This window comes from Silene latifolia, chromosome X (genome assembly GCF_048544455.1).
Source record: "Silene latifolia isolate original U9 population chromosome X, ASM4854445v1, whole genome shotgun sequence".
Lineage (NCBI taxonomy): Eukaryota > Viridiplantae > Streptophyta > Magnoliopsida > Caryophyllales > Caryophyllaceae > Silene > Silene latifolia.
The window spans coordinates 64,697,070-64,719,479 of NC_133537.1; positions in this window are offsets into that span (position 1 = coordinate 64,697,070).

Consider the following 22,410-nt stretch of genomic DNA (forward strand, 5'->3'; position numbering starts at 1 on the left):
GATCTTTCACCTTCGTCCCCGTATAAAATGATTTTTTCCTGGCTGGAGGGCTTACTATCCTTAGCCTGACTGGAGGGCTATGATTATGTTGTTTTGGTGTTGGTAACCAATTATATTCAGTCACGATTGAGTGTTATAAAGGCTAAGGGAGTGGCCCTCAATCCTGAACATTTGTTTATGCATATTATAGAAAATTGATAAATGAATATATTGAGCAGAAACAATTTTTCAGGATTCAAGTAAAGCAGTTTCTATTAAAATAGTAGGCATGTGAATTCACAGACAGGTAGGCATGAAAAAGAATGCACATTATCACATATCATGTTCAGGAAAGGCATATAGATCATTCACGAATTGAATATGATACATTCAGATGAGTAAGCTTGGGTTTTTACCTTGAACATGCAGGATAAAATTTACCACGAGTATGATTATGCTTTATGCATGGAACATATTTGGATGGGTGACATTCCAAGATGTTGGAATCATATACCCTTGTAGTGTTTGTGGCCTGTAAGTGCCTTGTCCAATAATTGAATCAATTGGGTAGGAGCCTTCTATTGTAAGAGCTAGTTTTGCCTGATGACATATCTTTAGTATTTGGGAAGACTTTTTGCAAGATACGGTGCTTTGTCCTTGAAAACTTTATTTCTAACATTCTTGTTGTAATTCTTGGCTACTGCGTGGTGTTAGGATGTTTTCTTAATTCTGGCTGCATCTCTTAGTTTTCCCTTCAAGGTCAGGCTTGTCATTTGTTTAATGGTGTTCAGGCCGTATCTTGGTGTTGGTATGTAGACCTTTCTTTAGCCCATCTACCCCTCTTCCTGATCAGCTTCTTTTTCAAATAGTTTATAACCACTTTGTTGTTTGATTGTGCCTAACATTTTGCTTTTGGATAGCCTGACATCCTGCTGATAAAGAAAAAGGAGACAAGTAATCGTGTTAGATTATTGGAGCATGTTTGTGTCAAGCTTCACATTTTGTGTTGTAGTTCAGGTAATTGGCCCTCAGCGTTGGTCAATAGTAGTCAGTACTGAGCATTTTGCTGGCCAGGCTTCTTCCTCTTTGTGGTTGACACAACATCCATCATGTATGCCCTGGATATCTTGCTTAGCTTTGTGTGGTTCAAGACATCTCAAGTATGGTTCAGCCCTGAGCCCTGCTATGAGAGCTTTGTATCGAGCTTCATTGTTGACAACTTTGAATAAACAGCTTACAACATGTGCTATTATGTCCCCTTGTGGCGATTTTAGTACTAAACCTAATCATGTCCCCTGCATGTTGGTTGCCCTATATGTAAACATGGTTCATCCCTAACCGGAGGTCGAGATGTCTAATTGGTTTAAAGTTTGATTCTGGGTTAGGACTGAAATTAGCCACAAAGTATGATAGGGCATAAGAGTTGTTTGCTGACCTGGGTTCAAAGGTGATATGTTATGTGTGAAGCTGGACTGACTACTTGGTCATCTTATTGACTGATAGTTCAGGCTTCCTCAAGACTAATTAGGTTAGACAAGAGGAGAAGCTCTCCTTTTGTCTATGTAGGTCTCGGCCAAACCGAGTGAGAGGGGGGAAATGGGCTTTTCATTTCCTCTTCACTTAAACTCGTGGTCCGGTCCATAGCTCGCTAAGTGTATACGACGCGGTTTCATTATAAACTGTTATCGGTTATCGGAAATTAAGGCATCAACTAATAATACGGGTTAGTTGAATTATTAATACATGTCCGACAAAACAGTATTGTATAATTATATTCAATATACATTTTAATTAAATATAAAACGCTTATATTTAATTTTACGAATTAACTGGTTAGTTCGCCTTTAGCACATGATATTTAATCCGTATTAAATATAATATCTCAACATCCCATATTAGACTAATTACTAGTCAAATAACTCGGACTAACTGGTTAGTCAAAATTGGCATCTATGTGACTGTATTTTCATACCGTCACATTACTCAAAATGTATCCTATAGGTGTGACTTTTAGGGACCAGTTGATCACCGCCATCTGTATGACAATAACGTCAAACTTATCTAGCAAGCCAACCGTTATTGATAAACGTGGATCAACTGATTATGATACAAAGTATACCCTTTGATCCTTTTAGAGATTTATAAGTCCTTGCACTAACCGTTAAGGACACCAACCCCAACAAGCTCCCACTTGTCCGTACAAGTGTATGTGCAATGACGTTATCCGCACTAACCGGAGGACACGGCTCAACAAACTCCCACTTGTCCGTACAAGTGTATGTGCGATAACCGATTCTCATATTCATTTAAAATTTCTCCCACTCAATGTAAAACAATTTGCGGATCCGGATCCACAAAGGTCGTATTTTACAATCGATCTGGATCAAGAGTGGTTTCCCAGACTAGAGAGTAACTTAACCGATAAAACGAATCCGTATCCGAGCATGGCCATGCATTTCGATTCTGACTCCTCGAGTGGCCCCGAGAAATATCGAGTACTGATAAAGGCTGAATATTTCCTTCAACTCGAACTCCTTCCGATCTAAGCACGGCATGAAATGACCCAGAAACAATCTACTTGGCCCCTGTTACGGATGACCGTGAGAAAGAAACCAAAGTCACCCAAAATCGGCCTTAGTCTCTAGAGACAGTCGATAGTCAAAAGAATCGACTCTTAGGATCACCATGGAGGTCCTATCCACGACCGGGCATCGAATGTTATAAAACATTTAGGACTCCACGTCGATGTCACAATTGTGTCCTACGAAATATCCGTATAAAACGCCTCGTGATTGGTCGGTCAACTTTGTTGACTTATGGCTAGTTGAACCCACCATCAACCAACGTCACAAAATAATTGCCGGAGTTATCAGCTCATGTGGGCAATTAAGGACTAAAAAATATAATGTTCTTGCAGTTCACTTTGTGGTGTTCAAAATTTGTCGTACAAATCCACATGAAAAACAAAATATATATATAAAATATCAAAACGATGATGTTGTATAGAGTACAAAAGCGAATGAATCTAATCCATAAAAGAGTACTACAACTTAGGAACACGTTTAATTCCCATGGAATTAACGTGCCCTTCATGCTTATCTTGTCGTAATGCTTTAGTGAGAGGATCTGCTATGTTATCATCTGTAGCAATCTTTTCTATCACTCTCTTTGTCTTTTGCTCCACGTAATCCGGATTAGATGAGCTTTCCGTTGTACATGTCTAGACTTGTTGCTAGACTTTGGCTCCTTAGCTTGAAGATGGCACCACTATTGTCGCAATAGATGGTGATCGGGTCATTCGAACTAGGCACTACAGATAGCCCATGTAAGAATTGACGCATCCATATCGCTTCCTTTGTAGCTTCAGACGCGGCATAGTACTCGGACTCATTCGTAGAATCTCTTTGTAACAGATTTGTTTCGAACTCTTCCGGTGATGCAGCGCCATTAAGAGTAAAAACGAATCGACCGAGATTTCGAGTCATCACGATCCGTTTGGAAGCTAGCATCTGCAGAATCGGTTGCGCATAGCTTTTGTTCGCCTCCATAAGTCAAAGCCCAATCTTTAGTCCTCCGTAGGTACTTAAGAATGTTCTTGACAGCCAACCAATGTGATTCACCTGGATCTTTGTTGGAATCGACTTGTCATACTCAATGCATATGCCACGTCGGGACGTGTGCATATCATGGCATACATGATAGATCCTATTGCCGAGGCATAAGGTATCCGTGCCATGCGCTCTTTCTCTTCCGGTGTCTCTGGTGCCTGAGACTTGCTCAAATGCACCCCTGGAGACATAGGAAGGAACCCCTTCTTGGAGTTAGTCATGCTGAATCTCTCTAGGACTTTGTCTATGTAAGACTCGATCGAGAGATAGCATCCGTCGTGATCTATCTCGATAGATACGGATGCCTAGAATTCTTTGTGCCTCTCCCGGATCTTTCATCTGGAAATGGTTTTTCAACCATACTTTCACCGAAGTTAAGAGAGGTATGTCATTCCCAATCAGGAGTATGTCGTCAACATACAATATTACGAAGACAATCTTGCTCCCACTCGACTTGATATATAGACATGGTTCCTCGACAGATCGAGTAAATCCATTTTCTTTTATCACTTGGTCGAAGCGATGATTCCAACTCCTTGATGCTTGCTTAAGTCCATAAATGGAACGCTTAAGCTTGCACACTTTCTTAGGATGTCTTTGGATCGATGAAACCTTCGGGTTGTACCATGTACAACTCTTCCTCCAAAAAACCATTTAAGAAGGCGGTTTTCACGTCCATTTGCCAAATTTCATAGTCATGGAAAGCGGCAATCGCTAAGATAATCCGAATGGAACGCAGCATGACTACGGGTGCAAAAATCTCATCGTAGTGCAAACCTGGCACTTGGGTGAAACCTTTAGCAACTAGTCGTGCTTTATAGATATCTGGTTGACCTTCCACAGAATGCTTTATCTTGTAAAGCCATTTGCATTGAAGGGGACGAACCTTAGCAGGTAAGTCAACAAGATCCCACACGTTGTTCTCATACATGGAGTCCATCTCGGATTGCATGGCCTCAAGCCATAGCTTTGAGTCGAATCGGTCATGGCACCTTTATAGGTTGCGGGTTCACTACTCGTTAAGAGTAGAACGTCATCTATATCATGTTCCTCGACCATACCAATGTATCTATCCGGAGGAATAGAGACTCTTCCCGACCTCCTAGGTTCCTCGGGAATATTCACGCACTGGGATTGAAGGAATAGGTTCCTCCAATGGTTGCTCGGTGTTTGGTTCTGGAATCTCCGACAGGTCGAAGGTTCTATCACTCTTTGCATTCTCGAGAAATTCCTTCTCTAAGAATGTCGCACTAGCCGCAACAAAAACACGTTGTTCGGTTGGCGAATAGAAGTAATGACCACGTGATCCTTTAGGATAACCTATAAAGTATGTCTTGACCGATCGCGGGCCGAGCTTATCTTCAGGTCTCCACTTGACATAAGCCTCGCAGCCCCAAACCCGTATAAAGGACAAATTAGGGACCGTCCCCTTCCATAGTTCATATGGAGTTTTGTCAACAGCTTTAGACGGACTTCGGTTAAGTATTAGAGCGGCTGATAAAAGAGCATAACCCCATAATGAATCAGGTAAAACCGTGTGACTCATCATGGATCGAACCATATCAAGTAGTGTTCGATTTCTCCGTTCGGACACACCATTGGTGAGGTGTTCCGGTGGAGTTAAGCGTAGGGCGATCCCACAGTCTTTAAGGTGTTGATCAAACTCGTGAGAAAGATATTCGCCACCACGATCTGAACGTAGTGTTTTTATCTTTCTACCAAGTAGGTTCTGTACCCTATTTTGGTATTCTTTGAATTTCTCAAAGGATTCACTTTTGTGCTTCATTAAGTAGACATAGCCATATCTACTTAAATCATCCGTGAAAGTGATGAAATACCTATAGCCTTCTCGTGCGGTGATTGACATAGGACCACATACATCCGTGTGTATTAGCCCTAATAGGTCAGCAGCGCGCATTCCAACACCTTTGAAGGAAATACGAGTCATCTTACCGATGAGACATGATTCACACGTGCCAAATGATTGAAAATCAAAGGCCGAGATGGCTCCATTTTTAATGATTTTTACGCGTTTCTCATTAATGTGACCCATGCGGCAAAGTGCCATAGATATGTTTGATCTTTATCACCAACCTTTAACTTTTTATTCATTACGTGTAATATTTGGTCGTCGATCTAAAACATAAATTCCGTTCAAGGAGACTGCCTTGCCATAAATCATATTGTGTAAAGAGAAAATGCAAGCATTATTTTCTATTACAAATGAAAAACCAAGTTTGTCAAGTGCAGAAACTGAAATAATGTTTTTCGAAAGACTAGGAACATAATAGCAATCATATAATGATAACTCAAATCCGCTAGGAAGCTGGATCACATATGTCCCCTTTGAGATGGCAGCCACTCTTGCTCCATTCCCAACACGCAGGTCCACCTCACCCTTTACGAGGGGTTCGATGTTTCGGAGCCCCTGCACATGATTACACAGATGAGAACCACAACCAGTATCAAGTACCCAAGTTCCGTAACTTGCGTGGTTAATCTCAATCATATGAATAAAAGTAGAAGAAGAGGAAGACATACCAACAGGTTTAACACGACCTGCCTTTAAGTCCTCATGATAAACAGGACATGTGCGTCTCCAATGCCCAGTCTTGTGGCAATGATGGCATTCCATGTTTTCATTCTTGCTCTTTGTCACGCCTGATGAGGTGCTCGACTCACCAGGCCCACTCTTACCTGAACCTGACTTCTTGAACTTCGCCTTACCTCTCGCTAGGTTTGCACGAGCTTTGCCCTTACCTTTCCCTTTATTTGACACAACGAGAACATCCTGTTTCATGCTCCCACTGAACTTCATGTCCTTCTCGGTCTGTACGAGGAGGGAGTGCAGTTCATGGGGAGTTTTCTTCAAATCATTCATATAGTAATTCGCTCTAAATTGCGAATAACCATCGTGGAGTGAGTGAAGAATGCGGTCGATAACAATGTTCTCGCTGATGTTACAGTTAAAGGTCTCCGGCTTCTCGACATTCTCAATCATCTTTGAGAATGTGTGGGCTAACCGGTTGGCCCTTTCGAGTCTCGCATCAAAGAAGCGAGTGGTATGCTCATAGGTCACGATTCTCGGTGCTTTCGAGAATTCCTTGGTGAGCGTGGTGAAAATCTTGTTTGCACCTTGGGCTATGAAGCGTTTCTGCAAATTGGGTTCCATTGCAAAAATGAGTACGTTTTTAATCGCACCCGCTTCCAAGGCGAAATCGTTATACTTGTCGATCTCGTTAACTCCGGCCGTGGGGCCTGGGTGTGACGGCATGGGCTCAAGCAGAATCGAGCTTCCGTCGGCAGCGGCGCAAGCATTCCGTAATGCCGCCTCCCGGTCCGCGAAGTTTGATCCATCATTCTTGATCGAGTTGATCGATTCATCGATTCATGAAGATCCGAAGCCAGGACTCACGGTCCAATGTGGCACTAGGCATTGGGTCGTTCAAGTGACCAGCCATTTGTTATTTGCAGTTAAAGAACGTGATCTACACTGAAAAAGAAAGAAAAACAAAACGAAATAAGCAACTCATCGAGGTGATTTAAGTCTATTTTAAAATTCATTTTAACATGTAGACTCAATGCACTTGCATAATCGATCTCCCTCAAGAATGATACAAGTGATCCCAAGACTCAATTTCTGTAAATTGATAAGCCAACTGTTTAGCTAATTCTTCCGGAAGAACTCTTGGTCGATAGATTTCCGTAAATCCTATCTATAGTCCACCATAGTCACAGGATCGTACGAGTGACCATAGTGTTGAGATAAAATAGGTCAATCGGTTCCAACTTACCCGACGTAGAAGGGGTCATATTATGCCTACCGACGAAGAAGGGAGTCATTGGAGTTTGACCTATAAAGACCGTTCTCAATTTTTGTTTATACGAGGAAGATCCCATCAACTAAATTATAATTCATATTAAGTGAACGAATAACTAGCGTTTGCGTGAATGAATTAATTTGGGTGATGGCTTATAATCGTGTGACATGCGAATGTCAAAGAAAACTAACTCGTGACCTCTATATGTGTCAGTTTTCATGCAATTATTAGGTGGTTTGGTTTTTAGGCGGAATATGATGCATACTATCGTTACAATAAAATAAATAAATAAATGCAATACGTAAATAAAAATTTCCTAGTGTGGCCTATCCTAGTAAAAAGAACAAAATACAACTTTGGAATCCACCGTTGGACCCGAAAAGCTTGTCTTGATGTTCCATCTTTATCCAAGTAGCGGGAGTGAGCATCCGGTCTCCATCTTTAGTCTTCTCAAGAATTACAATTTAAAATTTACAAATATAAACCTATTTACATTCTAAACAAAAACTGTAATTAAAAGAAATAAAATGGAGATACGAGATCTCAAAATACAACCAAGACCGTGTTCCATCATTACGGTAACACGTTCTACTAAGGCCACACTAAGTTACAACCGTTTGCAAAATAATTAAATACGTAATTAAAAGGCATTCAAAACATTCAAAATATAAACAAGAACGATAAATTAATAATGCATCAACTAAAAATTAAATTTATTCGTGACATAATTCCGTAATTATGTTAAATTTTTATCCAAACCACCAAAGATAATTAAAATTACATGACAAAACCGCTTTAGTCAAGTTAATTTTAATCCGAGATAATCCGTTACAATAAATCATTTTAAAGTAACTTTATTTTACGTGGGTGAACCGTTTCACTAATCAAGCGAGGGCATAAAAACACTTTATGCATAAAAGGCCGAAAAAAAAAAACAGAAAAATTTTTTTTTTTTCTTCTGTACTGCTGTACGTGAACAGTACCAGGGGCCAAAAAAAATTTTTTTTTTTTTTTTTTTAAAACCGGCTGAAAAGCCGAGAGCCTCTTAAAGGCCAAAAAAAAAATTAAACGGCTAAAACGAGATCAAACAAGTGATCAAACAACAAAACGATTTGTAAAAACTCAATTGCAATTTAATCTAATCCGGATTAAAACAAAACTACAATTGACATGATCCTTACATATTGTTGTAATTATCGATTAAAACAACAATTCGCAAAGAACAAATCGTAAACAAAACAGAAAATCGTCACAAAACAACCGTGTAAACTGGACACGGTTCCCAATGCACAAAACAGGCCGTGACATGTAGAAATGTCGAGACCAACATGCCACACGGTTTTATCAAAATTTTATACAAACAATTATCGATTTGCTAAAAACCAATTGCGATATCACCTAATCCGTATAGAAATGAAATAGCAATTGATAGATCTTTAACACATTATATTGAATATCGATTACAAAATAATATGCAAAGATAAAATCGATAACAATAACGAAAACATGGCACGAAAATCAAAACAGCCGTGCAAAAAAAATGAAAAACCGAGAAGAAAAAAAATTCCAGCCGTGTGGAATTAGCTTCAAAAAAAAAAATTATCGATCCATGTATACAAGACACGGATCCCAAGGCACAAAAACAACAAAAAAACGCAGCAAAAAAAATTTTTGCCGAGCCAAAAACAGATTGTGCCGAGACAAAATTTTAACCAAAAATCATCGTTTCAACAATCGTTTGATGAAAAACACATATAAAAATTTACGTGGCCTCGCTCTGATACCACTTGTGGGTTAATATCCGTATACTACCCTTCGAATTAAGGATTATAACGTAAAATTTATATGTAGTTTATAGTCATAAAACGAAAACAACAAGGAAACGACAAAGATATAGAAATAACCTTCGGTCCTAGTGCAAAAGGCAATGAGAGATCAAGTTAGATCTCCTCCTAATCGTTGCACCCAAGATGTCCGAGTAATGCCCTTGTGCTAGAGAGAATCCCCTAATTGCCTTGCAATATCGAGGGGATTGTTTTGTGAGTTTTTAGTTGGATGAGAGATCCGGGATTTAGGAGGCACAATTCCCAAAACCCTAATTTTGATTAGCAAATGATCAATTAGGTTAGACAAGAGGAGAAGCTCTCCTTTTGTCTATGTAGGTCTCGGCCAAACCGAGTGAGAGGGGGGAAATGGGCTTTTCATTTCCTCTTCACTTAAACTCGTGGTCCGGTCCATAGCTCGCTAAGTGTATACGACGCGGTTTCATTATAAACTGTTATCGGTTATCGGAAATTAAGGCATCAACTAATAATACGGGTTAGTTGAATTATTAATACATGTCCGACAAAACAGTATTGTATAATTATATTCAATATACATTTTAATTAAATATAAAACGCTTATATTTAATTTTACGAATTAACTGGTTAGTTCGCCTTTAGCACATGATATTTAATCCGTATTAAATATAATATCTCAACATCCCATATTAGACTAATTACTAGTCAAATAACTCGGACTAACTGGTTAGTCAAAATTGGCATCTATGTGACTGTATTTTCATACCGTCACATTACTCAAAACGTATCCTATAGGTGTGACTTTTAGGGACCAGTTGATCACCGCCATCTGTATGACAATAACGTCAAACTTATCTAGCAAGCCAACCGTTATTGATAAACGTGGATCAACTGATTATGATACAAAGTATACCCTTTGATCCTTTTAGAGATTTATAAGTCCTTGCACTAACTGTTAAGGACACCAACCCCAACAGGTTAGTCTGACTATAATAGGGCGAGATTTATAATAGAGACGATGCTTATTACATGACATAATTATGGCTAAAACATATTTTTCAAGAAAGTCATACCCTATGTCTACATCTAGTAAACTTTTACTTATATAACAGGTTGGGTGTTGCTGATCATTATCTTCTCTGACCAGGACTATACTGACTGTTGTATCAGTCACGGGAATGAGTAAACTGATAGTGGTTTCCTTATGCCTGGCTTGACCAGTAATAGCGGAGTAGAAAGATAGTTTGGAATGTTGTCTCATGATCAAGAGTCCACATAAATAATATTGTTTTCCTTTCAGGGAGGTTATAAAAAGCTTTGCATGTTTCTGAGGGCCTGGATAAGAATCTGTCCAGGGCTGCAACTTTTCCTGCCAGACGACAACTTTTGGATACCCCTGACTGACTTTGGTGATTGGAGCTCCAGTTTGCTTTAATCTTATAAGCTTATCACATGGTACAAAAAGTTGCACTTGGCAGGACTGAAATATCGTTCAAGGATAACACAAATAGTTTTTAAATGATTCACATAAATTATTCAATAACAGCCATGTTGACTAGTTGGTTAGGATAGATTATGTCTTCCATTATCCATGTTTTACCAACCATTAATACTAACAATTCTATTGGTTCAAAGTTTCTAATTCTATGGTGGACAAGCTTGATATATAATAAGAAAAAGTGAATGAGTAATCATGTGAGAATTCATTAAGGTAGTGTGATGATAGATCTAAGCATATCGGGACTGACCGGTCAGGCCAGGCCAATTTATCTTTCCAAAACAGTCAGGTCAGGCTGATTTTCTCTCCAAAAAACAGTCAAGCCAGGCTAATTTTCTGTCCAAAAACAGTCAGGTCAGGCTGATTTTTCCCTCCAAAAACAGTCCGGTCAGGCTGATTTTCTCTCCAAAAACAGTCAGGTCAGGCTTGACTAACACTAGTGTATCAGGACTGACTAAGAATATCATATGTAAGATGGTTATTTTTTGAAAAATATTTGATCCATAGTTGTTTTCGAATTTGTACTGCAATGACATATATATTTAAATGTTATAGAAAGGATAAGGACTTATATGTGTAGAAATATTTGAACACCTTTGTTGGCCAGGATAAATTATATTCTGACTAGACTTTGTGCAGCTTGGAAACATTTAGCTGGGGCATTCCAGCCAGGCTAGCAGATGACGACCAGGCATCAGCCAAGAGAAGGAATGAAGGACAGCCTATCATAGTAGCCCTGCACAATAATTCTTGGTAGACCTTTCTCCCCTGCATGAAATTCTGCTAGAACAGCCCTTATGATTTGTTCCTGGGCTACTGCGTTACATAATGTTGGTAAGCGTTCCCTATCCTGATAAGACTGGTATGTGCTGCACTACTACTATTCTGGGCTGACTTTTAAGCCTGTTCCGGTCAGGGCTAAGTTGTCCAACCAGGCTTATATTTTGATGTTCAAGGTTGAATTTCCTAAGAACATAAAATTATTGGAATTAACAAAATCTGAAATTTTAAATGTAGAAGTACGATCAAAGTACCAAAATTTTAAGATATATTGCTTAGAGTTTGCGAAACTTGTACTGGATATGAGAAAGACTTATCTTAGAATTTCTTTAGTGAGAAATTTGTACTTGAACTCTGCATTCTCTTAAGTAATGCTATACTTATGGTTATTGAAAGGGCTTCTAGCTTGTCTTGACAATATTTCTCTTGGATTCAACCTTTGTTGGTTCGAAGTGTAGAGTTATGGAAATTTTTGTATCGATATTTCTCAAGGCTCTTAACCTTGTGGTCGTGGGTTCGAGCCCCACGGTGGGCGCCAATTATTTTGACCGAGTTTTACGCAGCCTGGAATCCGGCCAGACATTCCAGGGTATTCCGGCCAGGGTAGATTATGGTGAGGTTAACTAGTATCATCCTATTATGATGGTATTGTGGTTGTGCCTTTGCAGGATTGATTATAAAGTAAAAGAGATAAATTAAAAGTAAAGAATAATAAAAGGAGACATGACACGGGCACCAAGCCAGAAGAGGATTTCACTATGTATTTTGCGTAATATAAGAACAATGTTGTAATTGCTAAATAATTGTAGTATTTGCTTAAGGTAGAGTAGATGAGAGTGGGATGAGATGTCCCTTGAATGAGCTCCTTCCCTTCTTATTTATAATCCTCTTTGTCCACCAACGGCTTCTTCTTTAAGAATAGATGATGGTTGCTATTTTGTAGGGTTTTCCCCCTAAATGTAGTTGACTTTTCCTTCCCATGTTGCTGCTTCTTCCTTATTTTGCTAGGATTTTAGTTGTGATTATAACAATGTTGACTTAGTCTTCCCTAATAATAGGAACTACTTAAGACCAAGTTTAATTGACATGTGCTAATTAACTTAGCATCACATGCTAGGTAAATATCTTCTCCATATTGTATGTTGGTCGTCCACTTTATCCCTGCATACCTCTCATGGTCTGTACCAATGTCTGTCAGGCTAAACTACTTTGTACGCAAGCCTGACAATGCGTACAGTACCCTAACAATGCCTGTTGTACTGATGTACCCTGACAATGCCTGCTGTACTGCTGTACCTGACAATGCCTGCTATATTGTTGTACCCTAACAACGCCTGCTGTACTGTGCTGACTTATAATAAGGCATGACCTGAGTTGTACCCTGATCAGTATTTTCAGTATGATGCCATGTCCGCCGTATATAGTCTTCTAGCCTGTCTCCTTGCCTGGACCGCTACGTTGAACTTGCCTGAACGGTACTGCTGAGGCTGAATTCTAGCCTGACGGTAGTGTAAAATATCAGGCTCAACACTTATCTTTACCAAATTACCGTAAAGTCATCTTATGTGATAAACCCTAATTACCAAAAACATGTTATAATGCAACTATCATGAGGCAAATGTAATTAATGATAATAAATGCACATTTAAACACCTATATCATCATAGCTAAGTAGGGAAACCCCTACTTCGAGTTTTTCTTCACAAATCCATAAGCTACTCACTAAAAGTGCTCCTCAATGAAGCTCCCTACACATATTAATTACTACAATCATTACTACAAACCATTATAATAAATCTACTAATTAAACTCTTTAATTATTCCTCTTAATTCTCATAACCTAATTAATTATGAGGTAGTATACTAGGATAATTAAGATTACTAAGATAAGATTAGAGGAAGTGGAGTATAAATCGACTTACAAACAAGATGGATGAACAATGAGGCAAGGATTCGTCACTTGGATGCTAGGGTTTTTTAGAGGATTTGTTGGTGGGTATTTTAGAGAGATGTTTGGGAGTTTAGAGAGTGGTCGGAATAGTGTTTTGAAAAGGTTTTAGGTGGAAAATTTGAAGAGATAAGGCACGAAAGCGGCATCTCACCAAACAAAACTTTCCGTATAAGTTGTACTCGAGCGCCACTCGGTCGAGTGGTCGGTCCACTTGATCGAGTGGATGGTCACTCGGTCGAGTGACTATTTTTCCAGGCTTCCAGATTACTGCCAGATGGTACTCGGTCCTTCACTCGGTCGAGTGGTGCTTTACTCGGCCTAGTGAATCGTCTACTCGGTTTAGTCTCAGTCTTTATAATTGCGAGGTAGTACAATCTTCCCCCCTTAAAAAGAACTTTGTCCCCGAAGTTCACACCCGACACTTTAAAAGTCATAATTCTACATCCCATGAAGGTCTCAAGGTGAGAGAGAGTGAATCAAGTATCATGACACTAACGTGCTATGACCAACCAAAATCTATAAGGCTAAGTAAAAGGATTAAGAAATTCGTGTTACTTGTACTTGCGTAATACGCCCTACCCCTCTAGAAACATGGTTACGACCTCGTAACTGACTCATACCTGCTTGAAAAGGTGAGGGTATCGCTCTTTCATGGTTTCCTCGACCTCCCAAGTAGCCTCCTCTACAATATGGTTGGACCACAACACTTTCATCGAGACCGTTTCGCTATGTCTGGTCTTCCTAACCTTTCGGTCTAGGATTTCCTTGGGCGTTTCCATATATGTTAAGGCATAATCTAGTTCGATAATTTCCGCCTCGAGTACATGAGAGGGGTCACTTATGTAGTTACGCAATTGAGATATGTGAAAGACATTGTGAACTCGGTCCAAGGCCGGGGGAAGTGCTAAACTGTACGCCAATTCCCCGACTCTATCCAATATCTCATATGGGCCAATGAACTTTTCGCTCAACTTGTATCTCTTCCCAAACCTCATGACTCCTCTCATGGGTGAAACTTTGAGTAGTACCTTATCTCCTACCACAAATTCAAAGTCACTTCACCTCAAGTCGGCATAAGTCCTTTGCCTATCTTGTGCCGCTCTCATCTTCTCTCGGATTACATGGACTTTATCAATCATGTCTTGAATCATTTGAGGCGCCAATAGCATGGCTTCGGTGCTATCATCCCAATATATTGGGCTTCGACATTTTCTCCCATATAAACCTTCAAATGGTGCCATGCCAATGCTAGCATGGTAGCCATTGTTGTAGGAGAACTCAATCAAATGTAGTCTATCTTCCCAAGAACCCCCAAACTATAGGATGCAAGCTCTCAACATATCTTCCAACGTTTGGATGGTCTTCTTCGTTTGTCCATCCGTTGCCGGATGGAAGGCCGTACTTATCTTCAATTGGGTAGCCAAGGAGCTTTGAAGTTCTTGCCAAAATCTTAAAATTAATCGCAAATCTCGGTCCGACACAATATCCTTTGGAAATCCATTTAGCTTGACCACATATTTACAATAGGCATTAGCCAACTCCGCTTTACTCCAAGTGTCTTTAATTGCAATGAAATGAGCCGATTTAGTCAACCTATCCACAATAACCCAAATCATGTTGTTCCCCTTTTGCGTTCTTGGTAGTCCAACCATGAAATCCATAGATGATATCGACTCTCACTTCTATTCCGGAACATCTAGAGGTTTTACGTTCCCTTGTGGTCTCTTGTGTTCCCCTTTCACCGTTTGTCAAGTCAAGCACCTTGCCACAAATTCCGCCACTTCCCTCTTCATATTTGACCACCAAAAGGTCTTCTTAAGATCCTTGTACAACTTATCGCCACCTGGGTGCACCGAATAAGGTATGTTGTGGGCTTCATTCATTATCTTTTTCTTTAGCTCATCATCACTTGGTATACACCATCTTCCTTTGAATCTAAGGCTTCCATCCTCATGCAACTCAAATCTTGAGGGTTCTCCCCTTTCTAGTACTCATTTCCATTCTTGGATTTCCACATCACTTGCTTGCCTTCCCCAGATTTCATCATATAACTCGGGTTCTAAGGTCAAATCTCCCATTGTTTCTCCCTTCCATATCACATGGATACCCATTTTCCTTACTTCTTCTTTTAACCTTAACATGGACAAGGCGGTACACAAGGAGTGCACCGACTTTCTACTCAAGGCATCGGCCACCACATTTGCTTTCCCTTCATGATAGATTATCTCCATATCATGGTCCCCAATAAGCTCGATCCATCTCCTTTGTCTCATGTTCAACTCCTTTTGGGTGTAGATATACTTCAAGCTTTTGTGTTCGGAAAACACCTTAAAGGTTGCTCCATACAAGTAATGTCTCCAAATTTTCAAGGCAAAGACAATGGCTCCCAACTCTAGATCGTGGGTTAGGTAGTTCTCCTCATAGGTCTTCAATTGTCATGATGCATAGGCAATGACTCTACCATTTTGCATAAGCACACATCCTAGACCATTCTTTGAATCATCGGTGTATACTTCAAAATTCTTACTCCCTTCCGGCAAGGCTAGAACCGGGGTCGTGGTTAAGCGCTCCTTTATGGTCAAGAAGTCCGTCTCACAACTCCCGCCCCATTTGAAATGGTTCTCCTTTCTTATCAATGATGTCAAGGGTCTAGTAATCTTGGAGAAGTCTTTCACAAATCGGCGATAATACCCGACTAGGCCTAGGAAGCTTCAAATTTCCGCTACATTCTTGGGTGCCACCCACTTAGACACGGCTTTAGTTTTGGTAGGATCCACGGCAACTCCTTCCCTTGATATTACATGACCTAGGAAAGCCACCTTCTCCAACCAAAACTCGTACTTACTAAGCTTTGCATAGAGTTGGTGCTCCCTCAAGGTTTGGAAAATGATTCTTAGGTGCTTCTCGTACTCTTCTTTGGTCTTGGAGTAGACCAAAATATCATCTATGAATACCACCACGAATTTGTGCAAGTGTGGATTAAACACCCTATTCATGAGATCCATGAAAGTTGTCGGGGCATTTGTTAACCCAAATGGCATTACCACGAACTCATAATGCCCGTACCTCGATCTAAATGCGGTCTTTGGGATGTCCTTATCCTTTATTTTCAAATGGTGATAGCTCGATCGTAGGTCAATCTTTGAAAATACTCCGGCTCCACTAAGTTGGTCAAACAAATCATTGATCCTTGGTAGAGGGTACTTGTTCTTGATGGTGACATTATTCAATTCCCTATAATCGATGCATAACCTCAACGTTCCGTCCTTCTTCTTTACAAATAGAACCGGTTCTCCCCATGGTGAAACGCTCGGTCTAATGTAGCCCTTATCTGCCAATTCCCAAAGTTGTATCTTTAATTCTTCCAATTCTTTTGGACCCATCCGGTACAGGGCCTTAGAGATTGGTCCCGCACCCGGCTTCAAGTCCACCCCAAATTCTACTTCTTTTGGAGGAGCTAATCCGAGTAGCTCCCCAGGGAACACATCCTCAAAGTCTCTCACCACCGGTATATCTTGAGCTTGTGGTCCTTCCACACTAGTGTCCCATATATGACGCAAGAGCATATGACAACCCTTCTTCAAACATATTTTCAAGGTCATTACCGAAACAAGCTTTACCTTTGGTTTGACTAAGTAACCTTTGTATGACACTCTAGCACCTTTGGGTCCTCTCAAGGTGATCTTCTTTTAGTAGCAATCTATATTGGCTTTGTGCCTACTTAGCCAATCCATCCCTAGGATTACTTCAAACCCTTCTAGAGGAAACTCAAAGAGGTTTACCGGAAAGTTGGTCTCATGCACTATGACCGACACCTCTTTATATACTTTTGAACATAGGATGGACTCTCCCGAAGGTAAGGACACACCAATCCTAGGATCGACAAATAACTCTTAGACACAAAAGAATGAGTAGCCCCCGAGTCAAATAAAACAAAACAAGGATGAGAATTAATAATGAATGTACCAGAGACAACGTGGGAATCCTCTTCGGTACTCTTCTTATCCATGGCAAAGAGCTTGCCATTAGACTTGGGTTCACCTTGCACCGTGCTTGCCGATTGGGTTGGCCTACTTCCCGAAGCATTGCCTCCCGCGAAGCTTGTTGCTCTAGATGGATCTCCCAGGTTAAAATTTCCCTGGTTGTTGCGACCATTGAAAGTGGAGTTAGCATTCCTCGGGTTGCTCCATGCCCCTAAACTCCGGTTGTTGGTCCCGCTTTGAGAAGGAGGGTAGTAGGAGTTTCCTTGACCAAACCTCTGGTCGGGCCCTTTTAGGGTGCTCGTGCACTCCATTTTCTTGTGGCCAAAGCCACCGCAATTATAGCACCGAAGTCTTCCTCCTTCACTCACGGCCCTTCCGCCGAAGCCGCCCGGCTTCCCGTAGCCACTTGTGGGCGCTCTTCCCGAGTAGGATCTAGTTTTATTGAAATTAGTCTTCTTGAGTTGGTACCCTCCGCTTTCACCTTCAACTTTCCTCTTCTCCCCGGACCTTTCCTTAGAGCAATTGCAATGGGAGGTTTTTTGTATTAGGTTTGTAAATAAGAACCTCTAAAAAAAGTTTGTTCCATTGCATGAAAAAGTTTGTCCTTAAAAAAAAACTTGGTTTGATATTAAGAACCAAGTTTGTTCAAAAAACAAGAAACTTTTTAAGTAATTAGCCAATTAATTACATTATATAATTAATATTTTTTTATGGAAAAACTTTAAGTAAAGTTTTTGCATTGTGATAAAAAGTTCTTTATTCTTTAGATTGATAAAAAATGACATGGCAAAGGAAGAACTTTATAAAAGGTTCTTCCATTGCACTTGCCCTTAGCCTCTTTGGTCATGCCGAGTAGCCTCTCCGTGTTCCCGGCCCTCGCATAGACCTCTTTCACGCTTGACACTTCTCCGGGTGGGAGCTTTTCTAGGATTTTGACGGTTAATCCTCCTTCAAACTTGAGAGCCAAGTGTGATTGGCTAAGATGGAGGTCCTCCACGTAGGTAGCTAGCTCGTTGAAGCGGATATAATAGTCTTGTACAGTCATCATGTCGGTAATCACAAACCGATCGAACTCCGCCCGGAGCTTGCACCTTACATGTTCGGGGATGAATTCATTTCTCATTTATACCTTGAAACCGGTCCATGGTATTGCGGTCTTGCCTCTTTCCTCATAAAATTCTCTCATAGCGTCCCTCTCTTTATACCACCATCCCCCCGCGAGACCTCCCAATTAGAAGGCGGCTTGCTCCACCTTGAGTGCTTCGGGGCACCTTACTACTTCGAATACATTCTCCATCTCCCTTATCCATTCAATAAAGATACAAGGCTCCCCAACCCCAAGGTACTTGGTGGGGCGGTGGCGTGAGATGGCGGTGCTCACGGCGGAGGCATCCATCGCCGCATCTCTCTCTCTAGTGACATTTCTAAGGGCCTCGGTGAGGGCCTCATTTTGAGCTATGAGTCGCTCCATTTCTTCCTTGGATATGCGGGATGGAGGTGAAGGAGTCCTTGCATGGGTTCTCGGCACTATGTCTCTTTATTAAGCGTAACAAACGTCAATACATGCTCCAAATTAGGAGGCAAATGGCTTTGACCACTATACAGGTCCCCTCGGTCGAGTGTGGAGTATCATTCAGTCGAGTGGTGAGCCCACTCGGTCAAGTGTCTCAGCTTACAGAATGTTTCCAGAAATGCCACTTAGTCCACTCGGTCGAGTGGTCCTTTCACTCGGTCGAGTTACACACACTCGTTCGAGTGGATCCTCTACTCGATCGAGTGCCAAAACTTACAGGAGGTCCTAGGGGTCTAGAAATGTGTCCACTCGGTCGAGTGGCAGGAGCACTCGGTCGAGTGTCTTCTAGTCGATCGAGTCCCGTTTTCCACTTGACCAAGTGCGCATCTTATAGGCTATTATCCATCCCAATTCACACAAGTCCACATATAATCCTATTTACATGTTCCTAAACGCATATACGGGGAAAAATAGAGGCATTGATACGACATACAACTCACATATGATGACAATTAGTACATATACTCACATCTATACATCCAACACATCCTTCACAATTGTGCCATCATCAACCATGTTAGCACATAAGATATCACCAAGCATGTAACAAATCCACAAACCAAACAAGGAATATGCAGCAACCATATGCACGAAATACGCCTCATTGCCCCCGCATAGTGACCGACTTAAGTAAAGAGGACAATGGCACAACCTTGGGACGTCTCCCAAACTTGTTACAAGCTCCCTATAACTCAAATCGGGTTCATTTTAGATTGACTCATCCTAGTTCTTGGTTCATTGGTTTAGGCTCCGAACCCATTGCTCTGATACCACTTTGTAACACCCCTATAGGTCGGAACCCTTTCCACTAGGCATCCCCACATATGGAGGCATTACAAGACTTGGTTTCCCAAGCTTGTAGTGCGAACAATCAAGTGAAGAAGTTCTCAATGCAATATAAAATAGATAAGTTGTAGTTAGTTAAGACGGTTACAAGTTTGGGGAATGTTAGCACATTAATTCACGTGTTTTATCTACCTTCTAAACTCTTGTTAGTCCCAATTTTGAGTGCTTAAATCGCTAAAAAGCTCAACTTTCGGCTACTTTTACAAATCTTGTTCTCCGTTCTCTTTTTGACTATTTTCCGGGTTGACATATGTATATTTCAAGTCTACGGTACTCCTTTAGCTGCTTTCTTTATGTAGGTACCTTGGTGGACCAAGTTTTGGACAAGGGAAAAGAAGAACGAAGCAATTTGCAAGTCAGACATGAAGTTTATAAGCTAGAAACACTAGTTAGAGTGTAAGATATGGTGCATAAGATGAGGGACGTACCTCATCTTCCCGTTACGTACCTCATCCTGCTGATTTGGACCTATTCTTTGGTACTATTGAAGAAGATGTGGAGCGTAAGACAAGGGACGTACCTCATCTGCCCGTAACGTACCTTAACTTACTGAGTTTTTTACCAACTTTTGATGTATAAGGAGAAGAGGAGGAGCGTAAGATGAGGTACGTACATCATCTTACTCGTTTTCCCCCCTCATCTCTCTTTTGGGCTCAAATTTATAATGGACTATTATGGGGTCATATAAATACCCCAAATCCATATATTAAAACCCTAAGCTTCATTTTATGCAAATTAGAGACAAAAACACAAGTATTTTCCTTTTTATTTTGGAGATCAAATCTTCATCTATTCTTCATATAATTCAAGATTAAGTTTTATTAATCAATTTTCTTCTTCCTTGTTCATTCACCTTTAATTGTTGGTATTTTCTCTTTTCTTTATCTTTCTTAGTTACTTGTTTGCATTTTATTTATTTCTTAGTTTGAATATTTACATTTCTTGTAGTAAAAGTTACCACCTTTAAGCTTGATTTCATTTTAATTATAGTTTAATTAGTTAATTATCATTATCTTAGTTATTAATTGCATGATTAATAGTAGAAATCAATTTTATAACATGTCAATTGCTAAAGTGTCAACCTTTATCATTTGTCTTAGTTTAATTAGCATGATTAGTGAGTAGTCACCCTTCTAAGGTCCGATTAGGCTCAAATGATGAGTTTATTTGGTGATTTGTCGCTTTTGACAAGTTGTGGTGTTATGGGTAATCGATTTTGGTTGGGTGATTTGAATTGACCCTTTGTTTTACCCTTCTCCAACCTTTTGAGGCTATCAATGGGAGTTGGGCCGATTTTGGGCTACCTAGGCTATCAATGGGAGTTGGGCTTATGGTAGTGGATACCGGTATACTCGGGCTATCAACTCTAGGCGGGTTATTCACGGGAGTGAGACCCATCTAAAGAGACTTAACCAATTGACTAAGGAATTCCATCCATGGGAGTGGGGAAGGACTTAGTTGGGACTTATTGTTGACCTTAATTCCTTGGGCTCAGTCTTGGTCATCCATGGAAGTGGGACCTTAACCCGACTCAAGAGGCTACCTACACTCGGGAGGGTTGGGTGGTTAGTTTAGCTAGTATTATCCCTCTTGACCCCATGAACCCATTACTTGTAGATTGACTAATTGCAACTATGACTCATTGCTAAGGGCTTGATCGGAGCCTAGGCCTTTCTCTAATTGATAAAGACCGTATTCATTGCTTGTTTCTTTATTTTAGAATTTACTTAGTTTATTTACTTCTTGTTCATTAGACTAGTTGTTAGATAATATCAAAACTTCCATTTTATTAGACTTAGCTAAACCGTTGAATTATAACAATTAATACTCTACTTGCTCCTCGTGGAGTGGATCCCCAAGTGCTATAACAAACCGTGCGCTTGCGGTTATTTTAAAACTCCATCAAGTTTTTGGCGCCGTTGCCGGGGAGCAAAGGCTAGATATTAATCGTTTTATTCTAGTTTAGACTAATTCCTTATTTGTTACTAATCCCTTTCTGAGTGTTGTAGGTTCTTCTTTGCATGGTTAGGAGGAACCGAAGAGGTCCACCACTCGAGATTGACCTCGAAATTGAAGCAACCTCTAGAAGACTTAAATCATTACGAAAAAGGGGTTTGATAGAAGCATAAAGTTCAAGTGTTGAAGAACCTTTAATAGTGGAAGGTGAATTAGAAGAATCAGGTAATCAAGAATTCTTTGAGAATACTTTTGGGACACCCGAAGAAGTAGTTATGGTCGCGGTTCCTATGAGAGACAATTTGGCTCTAAAAACAATAGTCAACCCGACTACTGTAAAGCCACCAATTCAAGCTAACAACTTTGAAGTGAAGGGTACATTATTGCAGCTAGTCCAAGGGAATCAATTTGGGGGAGGTCCAACCGAAAACCCAAATGAGCATATCAATGACTTTTTGGATAGTTGTGAGATGTAAAAAGCCAATGGAGTTTCGGATGATGCCATCCGCCTTAGGATATTCCCTTAATCTTTGAGGGGAAGTGCTAAGGAGTGGCTCAAGAGTTTTGAACCTGATTCTCTAAGGGCATGGAATGATGTCTCAAAAGCTTTCTT